This window comes from Gossypium hirsutum, chromosome A11 (assembly GCF_007990345.1).
Source record: "Gossypium hirsutum isolate 1008001.06 chromosome A11, Gossypium_hirsutum_v2.1, whole genome shotgun sequence".
Taxonomy (NCBI): Eukaryota; Viridiplantae; Streptophyta; class Magnoliopsida; order Malvales; family Malvaceae; genus Gossypium; species Gossypium hirsutum.
Genome location: NC_053434.1, coordinates 27,335,900 through 27,342,857, shown reverse-complemented (window position 1 = coordinate 27,342,857; position 6,958 = coordinate 27,335,900). Strand labels below are relative to the sequence as shown.

At 33.9% G+C, this 6,958-nt stretch overlaps 1 pseudogene; it reads left to right on the top strand.

Annotated features, from left to right (window-relative positions):
- The first annotated feature begins 562 nt into the window (after positions 1 to 562).
- Positions 563 to 2,560, top strand: LOC107896236 (probable serine/threonine-protein kinase PBL19; annotated as a pseudogene).
- The last annotated feature ends 4,398 nt before the right edge of the window (positions 2,561 to 6,958 follow it).

Genomic DNA, 6,958 nt, shown 5'->3' with positions numbered 1-6,958 from the left:
TGCGTCAGAGGTTGGCGAATCCACCATTGGGAAGTGATGATCTAGCAGAAGATAGTCCCATAAAAGTGATTATTGGCTAGAGTCAGGCTCCGCAAAATTCTAAGTCTAAATCCTTGGAGCTGGTGGTTGTAGGTGTCCTCTTCCACTATAACTGGCTTATCCTGTTTGAGAAGGGTTACTTAAAAGTCAAGGATTGAACCTAAGGTGGAACGAGACAACCGGAGGCTGGAATCTCGCCATATAAGAAACTTTCTTTTCCCCAAACTCTGTTTATTTTTATATTCTTCATTTTAATTTCCGCAATTTATATAATTTTACAATTTCAACTCACTTTAAATTCCATTTTTATTTTATTTTTTCAAATCGAAATTTTTAATTCTATTTTTTTATTTTTCAGGAATGCTGATTTTCTTGGCCAAGAAATTGTCTAGGATTTCAAGAAACGAGCATTTGTACAATCCGGTCCCTGAGAATTTGACCCTACTTCCCCTTTAGTGTTATTTTTACTATTTTACAGGGAATAAGATATTTTTTGTGCTCTCAACGACCGCATCACTTGACCGGACCACAAAATCCTTATCCTAATAATCTTTTCCGCGAAGCATACCAAAAGCTCACAATTTGACCGGACCACAAAGTCCTTATCCTCGGAATCTTTTCCGCGAAGCATACCAAAAGCTCACAATTTGAGGGTATTCTCTTTCTCAGAGCTTAGACGAGCATCTCGTGATTTCGATCCGCTACTTGCGATTGACAGCAGCAGCTTTGCGGACGTCTACAAAGGTACAATCAAGCCTGCTGATGGAAAGGGTGAGCCTTTGGTGGTTGCTATTAAAAAGCTTCACAAGGACAGTGTCCAGGTAAGTTTTCTTTTTCCCTCTATCAGCTCCAGGAATGTATTTTTCAGCTTCTTGATGACGTTCTCAATAAGAATTTCTGATTATTATTATTTTAAACTTAAAACACTTTTCTCTTGCTCATTTCATGCTTCAGTTTATTATCTTCATTATGTCGGTAAGCCAGCAATGGATTCAATTAAAGTTGTTTCTGGAAGTTGTGGAGATAGTATATATATATCCACCGCAAGGCTTAGATCAATCTTCTCTCTTCCACCATCATTCACTCTTGTCTCCTTTTAACAACAAACTTGTTGATTCAGTTTGTTTCTCTTTCTTAAATGGTAACTGAGAGATGAAAGGTTTTTATAGATATTTTCGTTTCATATCCATTTAGGGACAAAAGGAAGGGTTGGCGGAAGTTCAATTTCTCGGTGTTGTTGAGCACCCGAATCTCATCAGACTCATTGGATACTGTGCAGTGAATGGTGAAAGAGAGATCCCGCGTCTTCTGGTGTACGAGTTTATGCAAAATAAGAGCTTAGAGTATCATCTTTTCCAAAGGGCATTCCCACCTCTTCCCTGGAAAACAAGATTACAGATAATACTTGGAGCAGCACAAGGATTAGCATATCTGCACGAGGGATTGGCAGTTCAGGTTCCTTTCTGAAAGACTAACGTTGCTTCTTCTTCTTCTTCTTCTTTTTTTTTTTCAGATTCTGGTTATCTAAATCCTTGGTTTGATAATAATGCAAGGTTATATATTGAGACTTCAAACCCTCCCGCGTGTTATTGGATGACAAGTTCAATCCAAAGCTTTCAGGCTTTGGGCTGGCAATAGAAGGGCCAATGGCAGGGGATACACATGTTTCAACGGATGTTAGTATTTTCTCTGTACTTGGAGTAACGTGATACGTCGTTGTACTTTGTTGTTTGATGATGATGATAACAAGGTTTTATCACTTGTGATCAGGTTATCGGGACTTACGGTTATGTTGATCCTTGTTACTTGACGACAGGACGTCTAACAGTTAAGAGTGATGTATGGGGTTTCGGTGTGGTGTTACATGAGATTCTTTCGGGCAGGCGGTCAATAGACAGAGAGCTTCCACAAGCGAAGGAAATTCTCTTGCATTGGGTGAAACGGTCCCTTGCTGGTAGTAAAAAGTTCATCTCGATAATGGATCCTCGACTTGGAAACCAGTATTCGATTGTTGCAGCTCGAGAAATTGCTAAGTTAGCAGATGCTTGTTTATTAACAAGTCCCGAAGGGCGGCCCAAGATGAGTGAGGTGGTGGAGAGATTGAAGCAGATTATTCAAGTTTCAGAGGAAGGAAGCGCGGACAAAATGGAAAGTCATCCTGAGGCATCTGAATCCGAAATCAAAGCAGGTGAACCAGAAACGAACTCAAACACAGCTGAGTTAGTGGCCATTAAAAATGCAATGGAGAGCTTCTTAAAAGCTTCAAGGAAGGGGGAGGCTTTATTGATTATTGACTCCGACTCGACTGCTGCTGTTCAATGGATACAGGATTATGACTCCAGACCCATGAAGTTGTGGCCTATGCTCCAAGAGATTGATACTCTTATCTCTCAAATTGGGACTGTTACGTTCAATATTCCACTTTGAGGATTTTTTAGCTCTTTCTTTTCTAATGCTGTTCTGTTTTTGGTTGTTTCCGATAGTTTTTATTCTTGGATACAGTAAAGCATCATTTGGTTCATTGAATGATTTATTTGGTAGTATCACAAATGCCTCTATAATATATATTAGATAAAAAAGTAAATTAGTTTTTTTATTAAAGATTTCATCCTACTAAAAACTAGTTATTATATGTAATTACACTATTTTTTAATAGTAAAAATAATTTACTTATTTTTTTGAGTGAAAGAGACTAAATGTAATTTAATTTGTAATACAAAAACCTCCATGATGCTTTTATTATTATTCTTAGCCTCCTCCATGAAATAACTCATCCCATGAACCAAAATCAAATTTTATTATATTCAAGAAAAAAGAGGGAATGATTTTTCCATTCCTCCCAATTAAACATAATATAATAGTACGTTTGGATCGTTGAAATGAAATAGAACGAGACTATAATAGCTATGCGATGAGAATGAAATAGAGAAATAATAGGAATTATATATATTATTTGGTTGATTGAATGAAATATGAATAGGTACAAAATGATAGTTTTACCCTTTAATTATATAATATTATTTATAAAATTAATCTTATATATTTTTAAAAATATAAATTATTATTTTAATATATTAAATTAATATTATGTTTTAAAAATGAAAATTGAAATTAAAATAATATTTAATATGATATATTTATAAACATATACTAAAAAATATATTTTAAATTAGAATTAACAGTATAATAGAAAGTTAAAATAAAAATATATTAATAAATAACAGTATATTTTAAACATCATTTAAGATAAATAGTTAATAAAAAAGAAAAAGGATAAATATTTAATATACTGATGTACTTATCTTCATTGTCCTTCTCTGCCTCTTATCTTTTTCTTCCATTGGGTTTCAATTTAAACATTCAATGAGAAAAATCAAGCAACACATTGTTTCCGATCACTCTCACTGCATCTCCCGCCGGCGGCCACTGATATTCTGACCCAGGATTTTTTGAAGATTCATCAAGATGTTCCTTGAAATCTTCACTTCCATATTTTCTAGTTTATTTTATTGAAATTTATATAAAAAAAAATCATAGATCTACAAGAACAAGTTGTGAGGTCCCTCTCCATTTCGGTCATGCTCCTCCCTAATTTGTGATCTTTAAATTTCTATATAATAGATAAACCCAAAATTGAGATAGAAAGTGCTCTCTCCTTTATTTTATTTTATTTTATTTTTTTCTTTTTACACAAAATTAATGAAGAATAATTGTAAAAAAATGATGGCCATAATTAAGAATAAAAAAAGTGCTATTACTTACTTTGTTGAATTGTCTATTTTAACCCCTCACCATCGAATATGGTTGGAATGGCTTATTTAGTGTTTTAATATTCATTAAAGAAAAAGGATGGAATGGAATAGTCCCTGTAGGAAAGGGCTAATTTTTGAATCCCTTCATGGATATCCACATTCATCTCGCTTCGCCATGACTTGGTAATGAACAAGTGAAAGAACAATTTAAAGCTGTGAGAAATTAAATTTTATTTTTCGTGGAAAATTATGTATTTTTTAGATTTTCTGAAATTGTGACGTTCTCAAAGTTACAATTCCGATGATTGGAGTTGTGGTTAAAATATATTTAGAGCCTTCGTCGTTAAGAATCACACTGTGATTAGAGAACTCGAAAGGACTACTTTTTATCTTTAATTTTTCTGTTTAATTTATTTCTTTAATTCCTTTCCATTTTATTACTTCTAATTTTGGTCTTTTTCCTAGGTTTGCCCGTCCAGTTAAAATCTTTAAGTCTTCTTCGCATTTTGGCATTCTTTTACAAAGGCAGATTCAATTTTTTTCAATTGGGTCTAATATTTTTATTTCCTTTATTCTTTTTTTTTTATTCATTTCTAGATTGAAGCGATCCCTAAAATTCAAACTGAAAAGTCATTCGATCAAGCAATCAAATGAGAACGTGAAATATAAATATGAAAAATGATAGTGCAATGGTTGATGTGGACGCTTAATTGGATTTTTTAAATTATTATTGTTTTTGATGAATAACAAAGAACATAGAGAACTAAACTAATAATGTCGAAAGCACCCCTAATTTTATCACTATTAAGGGTTTTAAGTAATTCCATAGGAACTGATGCCAAAACATGTACCCTTCTATATCTGCAGAAACTATCTTGGCAATTCAATTAGTAATATGATTAGCCTCCTTAGGGATGTGTCTTACCACCTAATGCTCTTTGTTCTGTAACAACTTCTGATTCGCATGACCAATGTTGAATTCAGGTTTTCTAAAATTTTCCTTTAGATTGCTTGGACTACCTCTAGGCTATCAGTTTGAATCAATATCTTATCCAAACCTTGATCTTGTAATAGGGTTAGTCCGTCCAAAATGTACCATAACTTGGCTTCAAAAACTTAGCATACCCCTAAAAATTTATTAAACCCCATTATCCATTCCCCTAAATGATTTTGCACCACTTCCCTTGCACGCACAAATGTAACACCCCTAGCCCATCTCAATTGTCGAATTAGGGTTACAGAGTATTACTGTACAATCGTAAATATTTAACTTCGTGATATTTAAATAAACTAAAACATATCATAATTCATTCAATTACATGTATTTTCTCCCTAAATCGAGCCCTCAAGGCTCTAAAAATAGCTTTGAGACAATTCGAGACTAATTTGAAATAGAATAGAAAGTTTAGGAAAAATAGCAAAAATTGAAAAAGGGGTCACACAACCATGTGGCTAGGCTGTATGACATAGCTCCAAGCCGTGTAACTTTCAAACAAGGGACACACAACTGTGTCCCAGCCCGTGTCCTCACCCGTATAACTCACTGAATAGAGTCTCACGGCCATGTCACACGGCTGTGTCGCCAAGCCGTGTGAACCCAAAATTCACCTAAAATCAAGCCATTTCATAACTAAACCATGCACGAATGTACAAACCAATTGTGCACACTTTCAAGGGACCTAAACATCATCCAACCACACATAAAAATGCCATTTCAAATACCCTAATTCAACTAACCAATGTGTCATTCAAAGGCACCACAATTAAATAAAAGCCACAACTATCAAAACATGCCAATGTTGCCTCATTTCATGCATGATAACCTATTTCAACTATGTACTAAAACATACCACAAATAACCATTTCCAAGCCAACATATGACCATTCACATCAATTACATAAAAGTGATACAAGGGACTTGACTTAATAAGCATTACAAGTCCATCAATCACACATAAATATCAAGGCACAAATATACTAAATTACCTTGTTCACATTCACTAAATACCATTACAAAATGACCTATATATGGAATTATAAACCTTGGCCAAAATACTCAAAAACTACCAAATTGACTGCTGGATAGTGTGATAGGTCTCTGACAAGCTTCCAACCAAATCGAGCTTTCGATGATCTACAAAACAAAGGAAAATAACTACGTAAGCAACGAGTGCCTAGTAAGCTTGTACAAACTTGAACATAACTTACCACCTCAATAACACAATTCATAGAATAAGTATAAACCATTACCAAAGCCATGAGCTTAGAAAAAGCCATCAAGCATCATCAATCTCACATGTTGTTGGTTCATCAACATTACATACAAGCTCATTTATGCCATAAATAGAGTTCAAAAGATACATTAAATATGCATCAACTTTTTCATCAATCATGAATATTTCCATTAACTTACTTACCAATCCATTCCTTTTATTACCTGCTGAACCATCTAGAATTACATCGGATACTCGGGAGAGCTCACACATAGTGTGCTTTTACATATAAACATAATATTTCCTTTACATCAATGCTCACACGAGCTGTGAAATGAGCCTGCTCAAACGAGCTGTAAGTCGAAATGTAAGCTACACTATGGTGCTCACACAAGCTGTGGAGAATCCACAGCAAATGTAGGACCTCAGCCATCGATAGGACATTCAAGACCAGTACTCAAAACATGAAATCCTAATGACATGCATTTGTATCTTAAGAATTCTTAAGGTTCAACTGGGACTCGTTATCCATCAATTCAGCATAGCATTGATACATTTATATATTGATTTATTTATATTAAAACAACATAATCAACATTCAATTTAGATAACACTAAAATGATTACAGTTTATACGAACTTACCTCAATAACTAGGCCGTAGTAATATAGTCGAACTAATCCGAAGCTTTAGCATTTCCTCGATCTAAGTCCGAACATGGTTTATCTTGATCTAAATAAAAAATTTTAATCAATTAAGTACTTCTAAAATCCAATTTAATCCATGGTTCATATTTATGCAAAATTACCAATTTGCCCCTAATATTTTAACTTTTCACAATTTAATCCTTAAGCTCATAACTTAAAATCTAACCATTTTAACCTAAATCCATGTTAACCATAGATGCAAGGGACCTTAAAACAACCCATATTTACCATCATTTCACAATAAAACC